A 22,809-nucleotide genomic window follows, 5' to 3' on the forward strand; every position below is an offset into this window, starting at 1 on the left:
CCATATCAATATTAAGAATTAATTAAATTTTAGGAGAAATTTGTAGTATATCTTGATTAATTGGTTAAGTTTCAGTAGTTTGACCACTTCAGTATCTATCCAATTTCATATATATATATACTTTTGATCCCATTGGTTTATTTTCCTAACTCCGCCACTGATCATAAATATGCATACATATATAGTATTGAACCAAACAAATAAAAGCATACATATATAGTATATGAACATGGTAAAATATGCATTGCCCCTCCTTTTAACAGCAGAATTTAGACCACAATAATCAAAAAGGTGTAGCTTAAAGTATTGTCTTTTATTGACTCTTATCATTAGACAAAAGAATAGATTCCCATGGAGTTGTAATGGTTCATGCACACTTGGACTATTGTGAGAAATGTTTCTCTAAAAGCACATGCTAATTAATTACTTACTAAATTTATTTTCTGGTCTTGCAATGTTTGGTGAGATTTAGAATAAAGTTACAAGGAAAAGATAAATAGAAATAAGTTATGAGACTTATGTTTGAATAATAATTATTCACCTTTTTCACAGAGAAAAATAAAATTGTATTTTATTGAGAAAAATGAACTACGTAAAAGTTTTCTTATAAATTTCTAGATGAAGAGTAATCATGTACAATAAAAATATGAGTAGCATAATATGTAGGGCAATTCTCCTGAATAACCTTTTTAATTTTGAAAATATTATTTTTAATTTTTTAATTTTTAAAATTTAAAATTATATTCTCAAAATCTCATCTCTTAATTTTAAACTTTAAGTCTAGTTAACCCTAGTGTATAAATATATTTTTATCTTTTAATAAAATTTATTTTAATCATTTTCTTGATTGATGACTATTTTGGGAAATTTCTCAAAGTATTGGCATATTTTCTTTTAGTTAGCTTTCTCCAACTACAAATAAAGTCTACAAACTTGTCGTCTGTATGCGACCAAGTTGTTTTATTATTCTCGTTTACTTTTCTTAGTATGATATATGTATGAGAAGATATATCCATGAGAGAGAGAGAAAACTTAAAAAAAGAAAAAGAAAAAAAAAGCTAAAGACACGGATCTTTCGCCATTTTCGTAAATGGGAGTCACAAGAGAGTCGTAAATGGCAGAACAAATCCCTTACATTCACTTTTGTTGCTCTAAAACTTAATATTACTTCTTATCTCTTTCTTTTTATTTTTTATATATTCTGTTTAAAGATGGCAGACATAATACGGAACCAATGATTCTTTTCGTCAAACCCCAATGCTTTTTCTATCCTTGATGTTTTGAAGGCAATGAAACTGAATCAATTGATTATGACTTTCGAGAAGCAAGTAAATAATTATAAATAATCTAGACTTCTTGTTTGAACAAAAATAATATAAAATTTTTATTATTATTTTTAAGCTTCGAATGTTTTCTACCGCACCACAGTACACCGCAATTAATAATTACAAAAAATCTTTACAAGTATCTATTGATCTGTGTTTTTATCATTATTAAGATTATTCTGCAGTTGTCTTGCATATTTTTATTTGAAACCTAAATTCTTTTCCACGATTGCTTAAATGGAATATTGATAAAAGAGAGATGTGATAAAATTCAGGGTGAGTATTATTTACAGGTATAAAAATCAACAGGTAACTGACTGCTGGTAATATTAATACTCGGTTGTATATTAATATAATTATGGGGTCATTGCAAGATTTTTATAGAAGATTATGTATTGAAACGTAACTTGCAAGTGAATGTTAATAATAGAAGGTACTTTAAAGTATCCACTTTGTAATTCCAAATAATTCAGAAGAGTTTTAGAACAACAAACTCATTTGTCACATTTATCTTCGTTATGGAATTCTACTCATATAAACTGATTCAGATTGAAATGAAAGTAAACAAATACTAAAGTACGATCTAATATATCCGGTCATTTCATTTCACTCCGCTAAATTCAGTATCCACCATTCCAATGTATAGTAACTGCATGGAAATAGTTGAAACTGAGGCAATCCTTCTTGAGTTTAATCCACTTTGTTCCCATCAAATTTGCAATAAAATAATTTAGAAGTTTTTTCGGAAATTAAACAATTTAGGCAAGATCGGACCATTAATCATATTTGTGGTGTCAAATTTATGCATAGCGAATATTCTTGACCTAAACGAACACACATCATTCAGTTTCAATCACACGAGGTGTAAGTTAGTCAAAATTTATATTGATAAGAAGGTGTTATCACTCTGTAACCTTCTTCTTCCGTCGTTGATTTTTTTGTCCTCATTGCCCCCTACAAGTCGTATATATACTATAGACCTGTATGACTTATCCACTCTTTAAATTTTCTGTTTAATCTTGTATAGCCGTTATATTCAACGACTTGATGTTCCCAAAAAAATAAGAAAGAGCGTAGTTGATTGGTCAGTTTGTTAAATCCTTTTGTCACCCAAAAAATAATGCGTTCTAAATCTTCGGGTAAATTAAAATGATACGTAAATAACTAAGAAAACATCAATAAAACAAGAAAATAGGATTTTGGATGTTTTCGCATTTTATTAGTTTTTTTTAAAACTTTGAAAAGAAAACGTGACCCAAACCACAAGGTTTCTTATTATCTTCTGCTCTTCTTCTCTTGTTGGCCTTATCACTAAACAAGCAACCAATGCAGTCAATAAACTTGTTCATACACGAGACAGTGTTCTAAGAGATGTTGGTTTCTAGTTGGAAGGAAAATCAAGTTTATTGATAAACTGAAAATAAAAAAAAATTAATTGGTAACTATTTCATAATATTCGGCTAATTATTATTAGATTAACATATTGTGATGAAAAGTTCACCTAACAATTTTAAACAAACTAGTAAGTTAACATCTAGAGTCTAGCAAGTCGTAGACTAAACTAGATGACTATATTTTGTACGCCAATAAAACTATGATCAAATTCTATACTTTATAAACTATTTTGTACGCCAATAAAATTATGATCAAATTCTATAATTTATAAACTATTTTTTGTTAAAAGTCTTACATCTGAACATTTACTTGATATAAAAGAAACTGTTTTAAGTTTTCAATCTACTCTATAACATCCTAAATCTTTATTTCTTACAGATTGTTATTATTTTTTTTCAATTCGTAAGCCCTATCCTTATTTTTAAGATATTCATATAAAATGGTTTTATCCTTATTGATGATAAGTACTATAATATTTTATGAGATTTGAAATATTTATTAACAACTTTTCCATATTTTACTTTCATTTGTATGAAATCAAATTTTATATATAATATAATCCATCTTTAACTTATTATAATCATACTTTTAACATTTAACTTTAAAATTCTCTTTAGAAAAATAATAAAAAGAGTAAGTTATCATCATTATATTCAAATAATTAAGCATATTACATATAGCTTACTATCAATTAATTTTAGACCCGTATAGCTTACAGATTTATTTTTAGTAACCATATAAAGAAAAAAAAAACTTCTCTCTCTTCTCTCCTCAAAATCTTTCAGAGAGAGAAAGTTTGTCGATTTGGTTTCTACGGCGACCTTTTTGGTGTTTGATACTCCGTCGCTCTAGACCTTCCGGTGACGGTTCTATCCGACCGGACTTCAGACTCCGGCGTCGCACCTATCTTCGGTGGACGGTCGGCTTTTGCCTCCGGTGTCCTTACCTTTCACTCCGGTGATGGACGGCCGCCTTTCGACTCTGCGTCACACTTTTCGTTTGTGTTGATGGCGGCTTATCATCGGGATCTTCCCGATTATGTTCGATTTATGGTTCTCGTGTCTCCTCTGTCCAATTGATTCTCGTTCCTCCATCCTTCAGCTGTTTCTCTTTCCTTCCCTCTGATGAGGTTGCTTCATCTTCGAGCGTTTCTTTATCATCAAAGATGTCTGATCTTATTCTGGAAAGACGAAGGTTAAAGGATCGATTGATGTCGATTGTGCTCCTTCATGAATCGTAGATCTGGTGGCTGTTTAGGGTTTCTTCTCCGATCACGGCAGAGTTCCCTCTCGCCTCCTCTCTGCTTCCGGTGGACGAAAGTGACCATCATCTTGACGCGTGTACATGCATCGCTGGGCGACCGTACGCGTGGTGGACGACGTGTCATTCTCTTCCTCGACGGGTTTCTTCTATGGGCCTGTTGGGCCTCTAGTTGTGTTGGTTTAGTTTGCCTCTCTTTTGGGCCGTTTGTTTGTAATGTTGTGGGCTTTGTCCTTTTGGACTTTGTTCTATTAATAAACTTTCAGAGGAAAAAAAAAAAAAAAAAAAATTTAGAACTAAAAGGCTAATAGTTGTGAATGGATTTTTTTTACGGCAAACGAAGACACTGCTGTTTCATTAGTCAAATTTGAAATAGTTTGGGAAATCAGACCGGACTAGAACACCGGTAAACATGAGTTTTTTTAGGGGTGGGTGTTCGGGTACTCGTTCGGGTTTGGATCGGGTATTTCAGATTTTCGAGTATTTCGGTATAGAGGTGTAGAACCCGTTCGGGTATTTCTGTAATTCGGGTCAGATTCGGGTATTTTTAGTTCGAATTCGTGTATTTCAGATCGGGTTCGGATATTTAGATTTTGAAAAAAAAAAATTAAAATTTTTTATTTCTCAAATTTCTTGTATTTAAAAATATAACTTTCACTTAACTATTTTTTTATTTTTAATAGATTGAATGGTTAATGGATTTGGACATAACATTTTAAAACTAAAAAAACGTTAATTTGATCATTGTTTTTAAATTTTGGATGTTACTTTTTGTTAATTCTTGAAATAAAAAGTTTGACATGCATTTTAAGTGAGTAGCAAATCATTTTCTCTGTAAGTGTATGTATATCATACGAACTTAAAGTATGTGTAGTATCAATATAAATATTTTATATAAAATGAGATATGTAAACTAGAAATATAAGGTTAATTATATATATGTTCGGTTATATTCGGATATCTATTCAGGTTCGGATATTATCCTTTCAGGTTCGAATTTCCAATCTCTCCTAATTTAATACCCGTTCGGATATTTTGCTACTTTGATTCAGATTTCGGTTAGGGTTTTTCAAATCGGGTTCAGGTGTGGCGTCGGATATCGGGTAAAGTGCCCACCCCTAAGTTCTCTATGAAAGGATCTTGCGATTCTAGCTAAAAAATAATCAGAAAACTCATTGTCTTCGAGGAATATGACAAATCTTGAAATTTTGGAATCTTGATTGAAGGTTATGTATATCTTCCGGATCTGTTGAGAGGTTTGGTCACTCCAGGTTCTCTGATCATATTAATCAGGTCCATACAATATGTTCTAAGATTATGACATGTAGAAATGTTTAGCATATTTTCTATGATAGAAAATATTACACTCAAAAGCAGTTTCAAGTTATTTATAACACAATAAGGCAGATTATGCTATATACACACTTTTTTTCTAACTTCATCACAAATCGTTCAGTTTTTCAAGTTAAAACTAAACTGTATTGTAATTAGTAGGACCCATTTTCATCTCTTTTTTTTATCTTATTTTCTCTGAAACTTTCGCATCTTCTTCATTTTAAAATCTTTGATTTCCAATTTTTTTTTTCAAAAGATTATATTTACAAACTCTAGATTAAGCCACAAATTCAGTTCATAGTGACTGATTTACCGTCACAGACCATAGATATAATGATTGATCTAAGTTGACAAGTTTTCCACCGCAATTCACAGGTACGACGAGCTCCACTACCATCTCTTTTCTTCTACAAAGATCTTCTTTTCTGCAGTATCTCAAGTTCGATGGGAAATCTCAACGTTGTGCCCTCAGCCTCTCTTCCATGGTGTCCCAAGAAGTCTTCGTGGTGATTTCAGCCTCTCTTCGTGCCTCTGGTGGACCGTAAAGGGAAGTTGTTGCTGCATCCGAGATTAGATCGCCATTGTTAAACCTTGAAATTAAATTTTCTTAATTTTCATATGTGGTCCTTGTAATTTTAAATATTTTTACTATTGTCTTAAAAATTTCAGATTTGCAAATAAGTCCTCTTCTGCTAACCTAAAACTTCTAACTTTTTATTTTAGACCCTATTGAATGAAATGAAGAAATAAATATACCATAAACCTCTAAATACTTCTTTGTAGCAACTATACTCAAAATCATTAAAATTGTTAAAATATCATAATTTGAGAAATGTTGATATACCATGGATTCTAATCATTTTCAGCCATGATATATAAGTGTTTTAAGATATAATTGTTATGTTTTGGAGTCTTTTTAAAGTATTTTACAGGTTCATGTACGTTCTGGAGAAATATGGTGATTTTGGAGCCTTTTGAGTGTTGAGCTGCACATATGCGTCAGATGTTTAGCTATGGATGGAGACCTTCCCGCCTTATATTGAGCCCATATTTTGACACAAGATAGAGCTTTCAGTTAGCTTTCCAATCCCGCCGGTTTGAGTAGCAAAAATTATGTCCGTTTTACTGAAGAGTGGTCAGTCTGCCTCGCGATAGGAAGCTGTCGAGGAGATGCATGACTGTCGATCGATGAAACAGCATTGCCATCGATCGACAGTGATGCCAGAACGTGGGCCAAGCATATTTCAAGACCGATTGAATCCCAGAAGCCACACAAAGTTACCAAAATACCCATGGAGGACCAAAAACCCTATTTATGTATTTCTAAGCCATTGTTGACGGCAACAATCTTTCTATTATCCTATTATATTGTTTTCTCTTAGGTTCGGAGAGAAAATCAATTCTCTTTCAGAGATTGATTGGAACTCCATTGGTTTTATCATTGATTTCTTATCTATTATATTTTTCAGACTATGATTAATTTGAGTTACTGCTTGCATGTCTGAGTAATTCATTCTGTTAAATTTAGGGATATCATGAGCTTAATGTCATATTGATAGTCTGTTAGGATTGCTAGGGTTGTTTACTGATTTCTACACCAGGGTAGCTTGTAATACTAGGATCTGAAATAGTTAGAAAAACACGACAGTGTGACTGATTGTTTGAGCCTAGAATCATAGGATAATTGAGAGGCACGAAAGTGCAATTGATTAACAGAACCCGAACCCTGAGTGGATTAGTTATCTAGGCGCATACAAGAGTTGGTTTAGATCTAATTGAACATTATTGATCTGTGCGATAACACTTGCCTGAAGAAGCATCAATCGACACTTTGACCATAGTATCGATCGACGCTCGCTTCTGGTTCGCAGCGAAAGAAGGAACACATGACTTGGACAGCTGATTAGCAATTGCATGCGAAAGCTGAATTGCTACTTATTAAAATATAGTTTTAGAATTGAATCTATAAGACCCTTGGTATCCTTGATTGTAGTATTGAATCTCTTGATTGATAAATCTCTAATTCTAGCTATTTCTCCTAATTGTTTACAACATCAATCAACCAATCGAACAACTACTTTCTTCACCTTGCGTTCATTTATCTACTGTTTATTAAACTGTTTGCCTAGCTTAAACTTGATTTCTATAGTCTATTGTGTGCCCTAGCTCTCTGTGGATTCGATCCCTAAGTACTACAGTTGAACCTCTTATTTAAGAGAGTAAAATAACTCATTAGGGTAATTTGAGTGATATCAAATGTACAAATGAAACTGTGTACAAGTATCATTTCGTATAAAATTGTACACATAGACAGTAAAATATATGTGCACACGTTGATGATATTTGACATACCGAGTACCTTTCAATTATCATTCAAAATGTGATTTTGAATTTTTAACTAGACAATGTGATTTACGGTTTTAGTGAAAAAACATGATATCTAATTATGATCTAACCAGATAATTTTGTTTTAATTGTGATCTTGTATGCAATTGTAGTGCAGTTTGTTTATATATAAAGAACATATGTAGTGTACATATGTACACTTTGAAGTTGATGTACGTATACAATATGAGCACGTAGATGTTACTATTACATTTTAATTTGGTAATTTAGATTATTTAAATAGTATTTAATTGTTAATATGTGTACATGTACCAGGTCTAGAATGCATACATGTGTAAATTTGTACATGTTTATATGTGTACATTTGTACATGTGTACATATTTATATGTGTACATATGCTACCATATCCAATGTACAGTACAATCATGTTTTTCACTAAAACCGCAAAACACATTGTCTGGTTAAAAACCCAAAACCCAAAATCACAATTTTGAATGATGCTTGAAAACTACTCAGTGTATCAAATATCATCAATGCGTACACATGTATTCTAGTGTCCACATGTACAATATTATACCCAAAGGTACATGTACCCTGATTCATTCGTATATTTTTTAAATTATGATATTTAATAATTTTATGTACATAAATGTTATGTTACATTTTAAATTTATATTTACATATTATAGGGAGTGGATTGAACAATTAAAAGTTTTTGCAAAATTAAAAGAGATGTATTTAAAATTTGATAGTTTGGACCAAATTGATAATAACCTAACAAATAAAGGACCAAATGTAAAAATGTGAGAAAAATTCTATTGTTGCTGAGCTTCACCGTGCGATACCGCAGTGGATTCCCACATCACACCAACCATGACATATTGTAACAGTGCAAGGCGGATGAGTTGCGGAGTACGACGTGAAGGAAGAAGCATAGTCATGTTGATTTATGGCGAATGAGAAGACGAACCGTCATCGAACTGAGGTTCATCAGAGTCACGGATGAGAATTAGGAAGCACGGCGAAGAGGAGATGTAAAAGAAGAGAAAATGAGATTGTGTTTTTGTTTATGAACTGAAAAAAAAATTTGAAAAAATAAAGAAAATAAAAAAGATGAAAAATTAGTGAGTCTTACAGATTATGTTCTAGTTATACTTTAATTAGTAATGAATTGAATATGTTAGTAAAAGTTAAGAGAAAGTGTCATAGGAGCGGAAACTTAAAACTGCCTTTTAACGTTAATAATTCTTTTTTATCACATAAGTAAGTGCTTCGAGTTCTGAATGTAGTTCTGAGTGTATAGTTGATTATGTTCATATATGTGTGATAGGCATCGATATTAAAGGTAAAATACTTTTTTTTTTTGGTAAAAAAAAGGTAAAATACTTGTAAAGCCAAAACTATTATCCACAAGATTTCTACGTCTTTTAGCAAGAAAAATAAAATTCTACGTCATGCTAACTCGGCCACGTGGGATAGTATCGTGTTGGTCAACTCATATCTCAGACAGCTCTGCAGATTTCCTTCTCCTTTTTTCTAAGAGATTTTCTTCTTCTTTTCAGTAATCTCTTTTAGAAAAAAAAATCAGTGGGGCCACTTTTGACATATTACACGGTTTCTTGGCTCCTTCCTCCGTCTTAAATGTGAAATTAGTAAAATACTTCATCTTACAATTTAATAGCGGCTTAAAATTAATAAAAATATGCATCGCATTATATGATATTTTTTGGCAATAAGGTTTATCTGTACACTTTGTTAGAGAGTTCTCGATCACGAAGAAACCTTTTAAATATATCTACTAAAACAAACGTCTAACTGAAGAAATAATTGACCTAAATATTTTTATATAGAAAATTTTAAAATACAAGTAACTATTCGATTTCACACATAGCAATATAAATAAATTATTAAATTGATATAAATTATTCAATAGACTATATACTTTTAGTTTATCAAGCCTGGTTTTGGATAAAAGCTAGGTAAGCATGAATTTAGAGTCTTCGAAAATCTATTTATTCAAGAGCTAATATTAGCAAACAAAATATCAATAATAGTAAGAGCATCTTCAATCCAAAATTTTATTTTTTAAAAAAAAAGAAAAACTAAATGAGGATTGGAGTGCTGATTGTTCTAACCATAAATCATCAAAAAAATTATTAAAAGTTTATTTATTTATATTATATTTTTTGGCATAAAAAAAGTTACTAATTGATAAAACTTCACAGATACATATAAAACATGCATTAAATACATTATATAATACACATTATTATAATATTATCTAATATATTTTTATTCTATGTGAACTTTATTTGATGTATTTTTATTTTGTGCGAGTTATATTTTAATGTTATGTAGTATTTATCCTATTTTATTTTATTTGTGTATTTAAGTTATTATAACTTAAGTTTAGTATATGTATTTGTGAAAAATACTAACTATAAGGATTCAAAAAAATAAAAGATAGTTTTGAAGTTTTAAATAATAAAATTTGAAGATTTGAAATTGACTTGTAATGATACAAAACCTCAAAATTTGAGGTTTGAGGTTGGATTGAAGTCTTGGAGATGCTCTAACACGTCTTTAAAAAATGATTGAAGAAGTTAATTATCTCCGAGTTTAGTTATGTCTATTTATTCATATTTTATATTGTTGACAATGAAGAGTTGACATAATTGTAAAAAAATTCAAATTATTTAATATATATTTAAGGTGTCATAGATTCAATTTTATTTGGAAAGGATCTGTTCCTGTAAGAAAAATTAATTTAATATAGTTTAAACATGGCTCTAGAAAATGTATGTGATTTCGAGCTCAAAGTATTTAGATATTTAAAAAATGATAAACCAAGAACTATTATCCAAAATCGTTTTGTGGTTTATGTTTTATAACCTAATTTAGAAAAAAAAATTAATAAATGTAATCCAAAAAAAGTTTAGAAATATATAAATAAATGCGTCGTGAATATCCGCGCGTTCTTATTTTCAGAAAAGCAAAATAATTTTGCTTAAATATGAGAAAATACACTAATGACACATATTGTTGCCTCTATTATGTATTTATTTTTGAGCAACGGTTGCCCTTTATTAGAGGTAATATTGACACGAGAGACGGAGAAAAATGCCATAAAGATCAGAAGAAAATAAAGATGATTTTATATCGGGACCTTTTATATATCTTTGAGTTAAAAATAAATGTGATTAGATTGAGAATAAAAAGGCATACAAGTCAAAGCTAATGACTCGGTCGTTCCGATACACAGTCATGTAAACCAAAAACTTCAGATCCACGTCTCTTTTGTCAATACGTGGGAGCCCTTAAAGGCTCATGATTCGGGTTCAAATTATAAAAAAAAAGATCTCTCTGTCTTTCTTCGTGTGTGGACTCAAACTAAATTAAGATTTTATTACCTTCTTAAAATTATAAATAAAAATGTCATGTCAGATATGGTGACACGTTTGTTCACCATCTAGTTTTAAATTGATTTTATGTCTTTCATGGCGTACATTTATTTAAAAAATTTAATAATTTTTTTTATCGTCTATTTAATTATGCTATTACAATTATGAGAATATTACATAGATAATTTTACAGTCGATAATTCTACCATTTTGTGAAAATACACGTCTAACTGCATTACTCCGAACCGTCTTATGAGATACATGTTCGATGGTACGCCATACACCAAACTCAAGATCTCTTGTAACATATTTCTCCATAATCTTCATAATTTTTATTTTTCTGAGATTTGAATCCCAGACTTTCGAGTGCAGAAACATTAAAAAACTCTTAATCAAACCACTAGACCAAAAAAACTTTCACAATGGTTGGTGATTTATGTTGTAATAATTCTGATTATTTAATCATATAAGAATTAGCATTAAGAACACATGGGAACTCTCTCTAGAAAAAGCTCTTCTCTCTCTAACTTATCTCTTCTCTGACCTCTCTCTAAAAGCAGCTCCCTTGCCTCCGGCGTGTGGCTACCTCTCCGCCGCTGCCGGAGGGCTCCCTCCTCTCCTTAGCTTTTTTTTCCTTTTCTTTTGCTCCTTCGTCTAACCTCTCCTCTCCCTCCGATATGTGGGTCTCTCTCGAGGAAGAGCTCCTCCGATGATGGTAACGCGGCCAGACTCGGTAGTTGCTCGGGTCTCCGGCGTGACTACGAGGTTGGACAGGCGACGGCGCGTCAAGGGGTCGGCTTTTTAGGGTTTCTCGAGTGGGTTCAAGTTTTCTCATGCTTTTCGAACTCACTTTCACAAGACGGTGGCGCGTGTGGAGGTTTCAGCGGCTCCTCCCCCAGATCCAGGCATCAATCTTCTAGATCTGCCTCTTGTGGTCTGGGTTTGAGGCGCGGTGTCGGATTTTCAGCTTGGTGGGCTTTCCTCGGCGTCTTGGTCAGCCTCTGCTTTCAATCCCGGTGTCATGACTGCTCCGGAGTATCCTTTTTCTCGGAGGCGCGTTACACCTTGTGGCTTCTAGTGCGTACTAGAGCTTCTCTGGTAGGCGTGTGGAGGTTCGATGGGCTGTTCTCCGGCTTGGTCGTCTATGGCCACGTCGTCACGGTCCCGGAGATCTCTCTCTCATCTGCGGTGTCTCTATTCGGTGTTCGTCTCCAGTCCGCCTTTGAAGCTACCGGAAAGCTTCTTTGGCGATTGCTCCCAGATGTTTTCAGTTGGGTCGTATCTTGGTCATCAATGCGACAATGTGATAGTGTTAAGTTAGCCGCGTTCCGGTTCTCGGAAACGGCAAGCAATGAGGCAGTCGTGCAGCTTGGGTGGTCTCCGGCTCATGTTTCTTCCTCGATGGCTTTGCTTGTTGAAATCAGCATATCCCAGTGCTGGTGGTGGTTCATCATCAGCAATGTTTGGTTTCTTCTAGCTTTTTTCAGGTCTTTGGGAGTCATCTGGTCACGGCGCAGCTACCTTCTTTGACCCGACTTCTTGCTTCCGGTTGAGGTTTTTCCTTTGCCGTTTATTTTCCGTTTCGTATATATCGGATTGCGCTTCATTTCATAGGAATGAGACTCTAGTTAGTGTGTTTGGATTGGACCTTTGTGATTCTCCGCGGTGCGAGGGCGTGGTTCAGGTGGGATGCACCTTATCGGTTTTGAGCTTAGGAGATTGAAATGACCAGTTAGGGATGGCGGTAACCCCAAACAGTGTGGTCTGTTTTGATTTCCTGAGTTTTGGTCGGTCGGTTGAAGAAGGAAGTGTCTAGTAAAACTCGATTCTGTGTGTTGGCGTCATCTTTTGAAAAGAAAATGGAGAGGCAGTGGTCGGCTTGACTTCGGTTAAGTCGGCGTTGTTGGCCGCGTATCTCTGGCGATGATTGGTGACCGGTTCCTTGAGCCGAGATTCTTTCCCTCCTACTATTTTTTCGTTTATTTTTCCATGTATTTAGTGATAAGCCTAGTCTATTATCGAGTTTTACTGTTTATCCAATGGCTAACCGGAGGTTTGTTCCGGTATGCCTTTTATGGGTTGATTTTAATATATATATATTTATTTTAAAAAAAAAAAAAAAAAAAAAAGCATTAAGAACACATGGCAGCAAAATGGTAAAACCTAGAACAACAAAAAAATCAATGGTAATATAACCATGTTGCCAATATTTTTAAAGATGGTATGTCTTTGAGGGTGATTGGTGAAAACTTTGGTTAATTTTTTTAATCTCACAATCATATCTACTTTTTTATTTTATAGCTGTGGAGAGCTAATTTTCTAACACTCAAAAAACAAATTCTATAAACAGACGTACACCTCCTTTAATCTACAGTAATATATTTCACTAATATAATATAATAATGTATATCTTATGTATGTAATCCAGAAATATGTTACAAGTACTATTTACGAATATGAATACATATATATGGTATATAAATAAAAAAGTTTCATCATACATATATAAATAAAAAGTACATATTTTTATATCATAAGCATTTTATAATTTCTACAATAATCAATCAACTTCTAAATTTTAATTTTAAAATATTATTATTTCAATTTTAGTATTAATATAATAAAATTTAATCTCAATATAAATGTATAATGTTAATACTAACCAATCATGCTTTGTTTTAAAACTCACAGCTAAAATGTTACGGCTACAGCACAAAATCCTACATCATATATTCTGTAGCAAAAATATAAATCCACAGCCGTTGTCAATCAAACACAATTTTTTTATCAAATTATTAATTAAACTTACTTTTCCCTAAATAATGACTTTGACTAATAGTATAAAGGTTGCTCTGGTTTATTTTGGACCTGCATATAGATATTATTATTTTAATCATATTTTTATTTTTAGAAGGAAAACTAATATAAGCAAAAAATACTCCATATTTTTTTTATTTTGAAACATAAACTTTCATTAAATTTGGATTTAAGATCCAACATACAAGTTGTTCAAACAGGCTTTGGTTAGGACATCAACTGGCCCATTAAAATTCCTAAAGACAAAATATAAAAGGCAGATGACAAAAGAAGAAGAGAGATCGATGATGTCCATGGGATTCCATGGAGCTCCGATGGTCCTCGTTTCGATCGATTGCTCTGACGAGCACTTGAGAGTTTGAGCATATTCAGATGTCAGTGATGTTGAGAGAGATCGCATGTAAAAGCGCTTCCCTGACAGCTAGAGATTCGGCAAGCAGAGAAGAAGAGACATGCAACTGGATCATGGATCCCTGATTGAGTTCGGAGGAGGAAGGAGAGGTGAAAACCCAACTGATACTCGCTGTAGAAGAGTCTGACCTCTAAGCGGCTCCCGTATTGTAACATATTGAGATCGTCATTTCCGAAGGGAGCAAAGGTAGGATCTGATAACTGGTTGATCTCCCGGCGCTTGAAAATTGAGCTTTTTTCATTCCCTGACCAAGAGTATAGCTTTATTGAAGGTATGTCGATCTGTTTAGGAAGAGGAGTTAGTTACGAGAACACCAGATTAACTAACACAGCCAAGGAAGTAAGTTGATGGAGATCCCATAAGGTTAGAGATTCTTCCTTGATTGTAATCTTACAATGAGAGCTTTAATTGAATCGACAAGATTAGGGTCAAAAGGATTGTTCCATGGTCCAAGCTTCCACACATCTTGAGCGTAGCGGCAATGTGCTAGAGATAACTCCCCTCCTTTGGAGATTTTCACCTGTGGCAAGGCGCTCTTGGACCGCTTTCCAGAAAAACATCTTGAGCTTAAGAGACGGAGGTATAGACCAAATATTCTTTTTCCAGTCGAATATTTTCATAGTTGTGATATGATTATCAGCATTTATAATCACATTGTTGTTTAAATTAATGTTCAGATCAGTGGTTGAGCTCGAGAGTAATAGAGAGTCGATCGAGATGAGGAGTTATGCATAGAGTAGTAATTGGATTGGACTGAGTAGAAGATACCTGACTTATCTGCACTCCAAATGTAAGAATCCTGAGCTTTTAGGACGCTGGGTTGGGAGACTGAGTAGATACCTGACTTATCTTTTCTCCCGTTCTCTCTCTCATTATAGCTATGTAAAGCTAAATACAAACTTCTAAATTACCATTTCTTTTATTATGGAAAAATATCAACTATCTTTTGTTTGCTATGTCAATCTAAACACATGTACGTTGTCATCAAGTCTCCAATATATTACTCCATTTTTTTACTTCAAAATGAAGTTGAGTTTTACTCCAATGTATTACTTCGTTTTTTACTCGAAAAAAATATTCCCAAATGATTATTTTTTATTTAGTTAATATTTTTTAGTAATACCTTCAATTTATAAAAATTTAATAACTAACCCAACTTTTTTATGTTTTGCTCATTAATAAAACAACATATGGTATCTTATATATTTTAATGAGTTATTGTAATTTTTAATAATAAAATTTATTATTAACTAATGAAATCTTCCCACATATGATCAACTAATGTATTTAGTAATGAACAATGAGTTTCTTTGTCTTTGATTTTCCTAAATCAAACAAGAAACTTCTGAAATCCGACTTTTTCATCCTCTGTAATTTCAATATTTTTGGGTAGAGTTTCTCTTCCAACTTCAATTGGTGCAATTTTTTTCTAATTCAAAAGCAAAATTATGCATTAAAAGAACATACATAAGAAAATAAAGTTTTGTTTTGTTATTTGAATTTCGTATAGGATCCAAATGTTTGTGCATATATCAAGCTCAACAAATACACACGTTATCAAAATCGAAATGTTGACCTACAAGATAAACAAACTCATCTATTCCGTTTGAATAATATTTCACTGATCTTTGTAGTTCCGAAAGCAATTTACTAGATTATTAAATCACTTTTTTTTTTTTTTTTTTCACAGAATATAATTTTATTAATGATCGAAGTAATCGTTTGACATAGCATCCCTTATAGATTCGGGAACATAGCTGTAATAATGATAGGATGATCGGTATGGTATAACTTGTTTTGCAAGTATGTCTGCACAAAGATTAGAATTTCTGTTTGTCCAACAGAACTTGATCTCCTCAAACTTTGCTGCCCATCTCCAGATATCGCGAATCCAGTTCGTCACATCTATGTTTGTAGACTCTCCATTGGCCAGTTTCATAACATTAATGTTATCTCCTTCAAATATAACATGTTTGTATCCTTTGCTCCAGCAATTCATCATTGCAAGTAGTAAGGCTTGTAGTTCTCCTTCCAAGGCTGTTGTTGGTTGTTGATTTGAGGCATGAGCCGCTCCTTTGAATCTTCCCATATCATCCCTAATTATCCATCCCGCTTTTGTCTCTATTTGAATGTTGTTAAAGGCTCCATCGTAGTTGCATTTCACAAATCCGGTTGGCGGTTTAGTCCATTTGTTCCGTTGGTGTTCCATATCTCTTCTCAGCCCTTGTCTATCCTCATCCTTATCTACAGATTGGTAGGCTTCCAACCATTCTTTTGTATCAAAATAGGCTGATTGCAAGGTTGTACGCCAGTGTATTGATGTTTGTTGGAAGATCATCTTGTTTCTGCATTTCCATATTCTCCAAAGAATCCACCAAGGAAGATGTCGGAGATGGTCCGGGAGATTTGGGATTTTTTGTAGAAGTGCCATGAGCTTATCTTCTAATGTAGATTGTGCCTGATAGAAGATGTTGTGTGGCAAACCTGATGCCCTCCAGATGCGTTGTGCATAGAAACATTCAAAAAACAAATGTTCAGTTGTTTCTTCTTGTTGACAATGGGGACATTTGACTGAGGTAGTCACGTGTCGACGTTGTAAGTTACTCCCCAATGGTAAGGAGCTTGTAACCATTTTCCATAGGAAATGTTGAAGTTTTGGGGCCGTTGGCAGCTTCCATATCATATTTTTAAGAATGATACTTCCCGGAGGTGGTTCTATTGGTAGATCTTGAGGATCATGTGTAGCCAACCAGTAACCCGACTTGACTGAGTATTCCCCAGACTTATTATAATGCCAGACTAGAGGGTCTGTATCCGCATAGGCGCATAGTTTCATCGATAAGATTTCTTCTGCATCAGCTTCAACTATTGTATGTCTTATGAGCTCCTCATTCCATCCCGTTTGGTTTTGCTTCATGAGCTCTGAGACCTTAGTCATTGGGTTACTCTGATCTTTAGGTATAGGGGCTCGTGGTGGCGAAGTAGGAAGCCATGGATCTGCCCATAGTGATACAGATTCACCATTGCCAATGATAAAACGCAAACCTCTTTTGAGTAAGGCTTGACCGTGCAATAAGGAATTCCATATATAGGAACTTTGCTTCTTTGTGCCTGCTTTGAGGATGTTGGAATTAGGGAAGTACTTCCCTTTGAGAACTCGTGCCATCAAGCTATTAGGTTTGATAAGTATTCTCCAGACTTGTTTCGCAAGTAATGCATCATTGAATTTTTCGAAATCACGGAATCCCATTCCTCCTTCTTTTTTTGGTAGACTCATTCTTTGCCAGGCAAACCAGTGCATTCCTTTTGAACCATCACTTTTACCCCACCAGAACTGAGCCAGAGTGTTATTAATATCATCACAAACCTTCTTTGGCATTTTGAAGACATTCATCGGATATACTGGCGTTGCTGAAGCTATAGATTTTGTGAGGACTTCTTTGCCTCCTGGGGATAAGAAACGATGATGCCAACCATTAGTCTTTGCTTTAACTGTCGCTACTACATACTCTAGGTTCTCTGTCTTCTTTCTTCCAAACTGTTCAGGAATGCCCAGATATTTACCGCCTCCTCCCTCATTGTGTATTCCGAGTATATTTCTCATTTGTGTCTTAACCTGATCCTTGACTCGACTTCCAAAAGTAATAGAAGACTTGCTTAGATTAACAGCTTGTCCAGATATTCTTTCATACTGACTCAGTATCCTTTTGATGGCACGTCCATTTTTCGGATTGGCTAGGGTGAAGAATAAGGAGTCATCAGCAAATAGTAGATGGTTGACTGCGGGGCTTTGAGTGCTTATCTTCATACCTTGTATTTTCCTATCAGCTGCCGCTTTAGTCATCAAGTGAGAGAGAACATTTGCACATAGGATGAATAGGTATGGCGATAGAGGGTCTCCCTGCCGAATCCCTCTACCTGGTTGAATGTAGCCTCTTGGTGACCCATTGATTAAAACTGAAAAGGAGACAGTCTTCACACAGATCATGATGAGGTTTATCCATTTTTCACAGAACCCCATTCGCCTCATGGTTTCCTCCAAAAAATTCCATTCTAAGCGGTCATATGCCTTTGTGATATCAGTCTTTAAGGCCATATAAGATTTTGATTGTCTCTTACTGACCTTAAGCGCATGGTAAGCCTCGTGTGCTATGATGACGTTCTCTGAGATGATACGTCCTGGCGTGAATGCAGTTTGGTTCTCAGAAATAATCCCAGGGAGGTGGGCTTTGAGACGCTTAACCAAAATCTTTGAGATGATTTTATAACTCACATTGCATAGAGCAATAGGTCTGAACTCAGTCATCTTGGTAGCTGGTCTCACTTTTGGGATGAGGCAAATATTGGTGTGGTTGTGGTTTTGATCAAGGAACTCGCCTTCAAAGAATTGCATAACTTCTTCTACAATGCTCGGTCCAATATCTTCCCAAAAGGTATGATAAAAAGCGCCAGTAAAACCATCAGGCCCAGGAGCCTTATGAGCACCAATGGCATAGGTAGCTTCCTTGATCTCTTCTATAGTAACTGGTCTTGTGAGATCTGCATTAATCTCTGGAGTAACACTAGCAGTAAAGCCATGGAAAGCGTCCTCAAAATCCATGGGTGTCATCTGTTGGGAACTGAATTGAGCTTTAAAAAATTCTTCAGCAGTGTGGGCAATCTCTCTGTCACCGTGGATAGTGTTTCCGTTTGTATCCGTAAGAACACTTATTCTGTTTCTGATTCTCCTTGATTTCGTGACAGAATGAAAGAACTTCGTATTACGGTCTCCTGCTCGAAGCCATGGGTTTCTACTTTTTCTTTTCCAGTAGTTTTCTTCATCATAGTAGGCTTGTTGTAGCTCTGTATGGAGTTGTTTTTTCACAGGAACAGGATGTCCATCCGTGCAAGCTATGTCTAATTGATGACGTAGAGTAGATATCCTCTCTTTAGCATTAAAGCAATGCATGCGCTTCCATCTGGATATATGAGATCTACTCTTCTGAAGTTTATGGGCAAGGCTGATGTTCCCATTTCTATCATATTGTTTCCACTGAGTTGTAACTGATTGTTTGAAACCTTCTTGTTGGCGAAGTCTGTCATCATACATAAATTTGTGCCTCCGGTCTTCGCTATGACCATCAAAAAAAGAAATCAATGGTCTATGATCTGATTCACCCAGTTCGAGAAAATGTGTTTCTGCAGAAGGAAATTGTTGGTGCCAGTCCATATTTCCCATAGCTCGATCCAGACAGCAGGACACGTTGTGAATTCCTCTCTTCCCCGTCCAAGAAAATCTGTTGCCTACTGGTTTAAGGTCAGTGAAGTTACAAACCCGAATCATTTGTCTGAATTCGTTGAAGCTGATGTCTGATCGCGCATTGCCTCCTACCTTCTCATTGTGATTTAGAATTTCGTTGAAATCACCCGTTATAAACCAACGTCCTTGTCTGTTTACTGCTATGCGTTCCAGTCTTTCCCATAGCAGGTGTCTGTGTTGACGTTCAGGGTATCCATAGACAAAAGACAAGTAGAAACTGATTCCATTGAAGATAACTTTACAATCAATAAGATGAGCAGACTGATACAACACTGTTACATCTACTTCTTGCTTCCAAAAGATGGATAGACCACCACTTAAGCCTATAGGAGGAACAGATACATAGTTAGGGAATTCGAGATCGCAGCTTAAGTCTCTGATGTAGTTGTCTTGTTGCTTTGTTTCTGACAGGCAGATGATGTCCAAGAGATACTTGTGATGTATCTCTTTTAGGCGTCGAACCGTCGAGTCTTTACCTATCCCTCGACAGTTCCAAGCGGCTACTCTCATGGAGGCAATGGTGGTTCCGGGCCCACCGCGCCTCTCCACATGTTGGATGGACCTTCACTCGTTCCAGCCCCTTTCATCTCCTCTGGTACAATCTTCTTCTTTCTCTTGTCGCCATCCTGATTGCTCTGTTCCCCTCTTATCTCTTCAGAAAACTTCATTTTGTTGTCTGTAGTTTCACTCATCCAGATTTTGCGTTTGAGAGCTTGACTACCATCATGCCTTGGAACAAATGGTTTGCTTGCATACATCTCTTCCATGTTCAAATCACCAGAGTAAATAGTACCCATAGATTCACCAGACCAGAATTCATCTTCCTTCTCAACCGTTTCTTCTACTTGCTGTTCAGGCATCTCTGCTTCCTGCATCACTGGCTCTTCTGGATTGTCATCCTGAGCGCCCATGTTTGCACCTTCATCATTGATCTCCTCAATGTAAACTCCCATATCATGGTGGGGTTGATCATCTTGTTCTTGGTTGTTGTCATCATCATTATCTTCATCAGGATCCTCTTCTGGGCCTCCGTTTTGGATCAAGCACCGGCCAGAGTCGTGAGTCATCATACCACATGTCTCACAGAAACCACGAAGTCTTTCGTAGTGTAGTTTGAGTAAGGTGTTGATTCCAGGAGTGAATTGGAAGTTACGCTGAAGTCATCATTCACATTGCAAGGGCCCTTGGTGAATACATCCAAATTGACTATAATGAAGAAGTGGGGGGAAGAATGGAATTTGTGCGCATCCGGTTGAACTGGAAAATCACTTATTTTATATTAATTTATTTTTTCAGTTTTGATTTTTATTAGTTTATGCCTCTTTTATGTAAAATTATTAAATAATTTTTGTGGAATATCATATTTCTTTTCATATTAGTTTATCATTTTAAATATTATTTAAGTATAAAATAAAAACATTTAAAATTAAAAGGACTATATCATTAATAAAAAATTTAATTGTAAAATGAAGTAATGAGTAAAGATTATTCGATAAATGGAGTAGTCCCAGCGATTATCCTATTTTAGAGTTAAATATAGAATGAGGTTTAAGAATAGGCCTATTTAGCTCAATATCAAAATTCGGCGTGGTAATTGTAGATCTATGGAAACTTTTTAATAATTTGAGAACCTTTTCATTTAACGCATCTCTTTCCGATTATGTCCTCGAAACTATACGTGATTAAATAATACAAGTAACCTGCAACCGGCAGTTATGACCATTTTTCAGTTTTATTTTTGAACCTATTGAAAAAGTAAACAAGTGTACAAAATGGATTATATTTTTCCAAATTGGTGAGAGAAGAGTTGTAAGATTTTTTCAGAGAGTAGAAGTGAAGAGAAGAGGAGAAGATATTTTCGGCGAGGATAAGATATTTTCGAAGAAGAGAAGGGAAGATTTGTTGCAACTATGATTCGTGTCACTGTTCATAACGTATCTGATCACACCTTCATACCGAATAAGTTTCTTCATTCACATGGGCGTCCGAAACTTGGAGGTCAAAATATGTAAACATCATAAACCGGGTACAAGGTAAAGAAACCGTAGTTGTCTATACATAAAAACAGGGTACAACTTATAGAAACCGGATTTGAGTATATACATAAAAACCGCGTACAAAGTATAGAAACCGGATTCGAGTATAATTGTCTGAATACTATTTTTGTCGACTTACAGGAACTTCGTTAGGTGATCCCGGCGGAGATGAGTAATGGCTGAGATTTGCCAACATTTTTTCTCTTATCTTATGATTCTCGTACTCACCTACTCCTGTAGGTTGTTTGGAGGAACCGGGAATTGAATCTGAAACTTTTTTTTCGTTGGGAGAAAAAAAATCAAAAGCAAAAGTGAAAGAAAAGAAACGAACTTTGCTTGAAGAAAACATAAGAAACAGGGGACATGTTCGGTATTACACACATAAAAGAAACGACAAAGGTTGTTGTAATAAGGAGAGAAAAGAGACCAATTTTAATGGCGGTGACTCGGAATCCACATGATTTGAGGATGAGACCGATGCTACTTGCCGTACTCGTACTCACCTACTCCCGTAGGTTGTTTGGAAGAACCGAGAATTGGGACCGATTCGGGGAATAATATTATTACAGATCCCTTTGGTTTTTTAGCATAAAAGAGAAAGAAAGTCTTGATTCTTTGCATTATTGACACATTTTGTGTGCAACCGCCTGTTTTAAGTAATCACGTCTGACGTGTAATAGGTACTATGCTTTGCTTTTCGTATGGAAATAAGAACAGTCTTGGTATTACCTAAAAAAGTACAGTGTCTTACCCATCTGCTTAATTATCTCCTATATTTTTGATATCTAGTGCAAATCCCCTTAAAAATATTTTACTTCAAAATAAAATTTAAATAAAAAATGGAGTAGAGTTGGAGATGCCTTAAAAACTTATTTTTTTCATATTTCGTTATGGAAGGATTCTTTAATAGTTTTCAAAATACAGACTCTTTCAAATCACATGTGGTAACCCATGATTAACAAAAACAAGTCGGTGGTAGGCAAAAAACATAACAATTTGACTTTAGAGAACGAGTTCTTAATCTAAAAATAAGAAAGTAATTAAGGACATACTCGTATGTCATAATATAGAAAATTCGTCGGTTGATCCAAAAAGAAAATTGTCAAAAAAAAATTGTACTGTATGTGTTTCTTCTATATAACATGGATGGGACCCAGCCGCACACGGAAGTAAGACCTACGG

Source organism: Brassica rapa, chromosome A09 (assembly GCF_000309985.2).
Source record: "Brassica rapa cultivar Chiifu-401-42 chromosome A09, CAAS_Brap_v3.01, whole genome shotgun sequence".
Taxonomy (NCBI): Eukaryota; Viridiplantae; Streptophyta; class Magnoliopsida; order Brassicales; family Brassicaceae; genus Brassica; species Brassica rapa.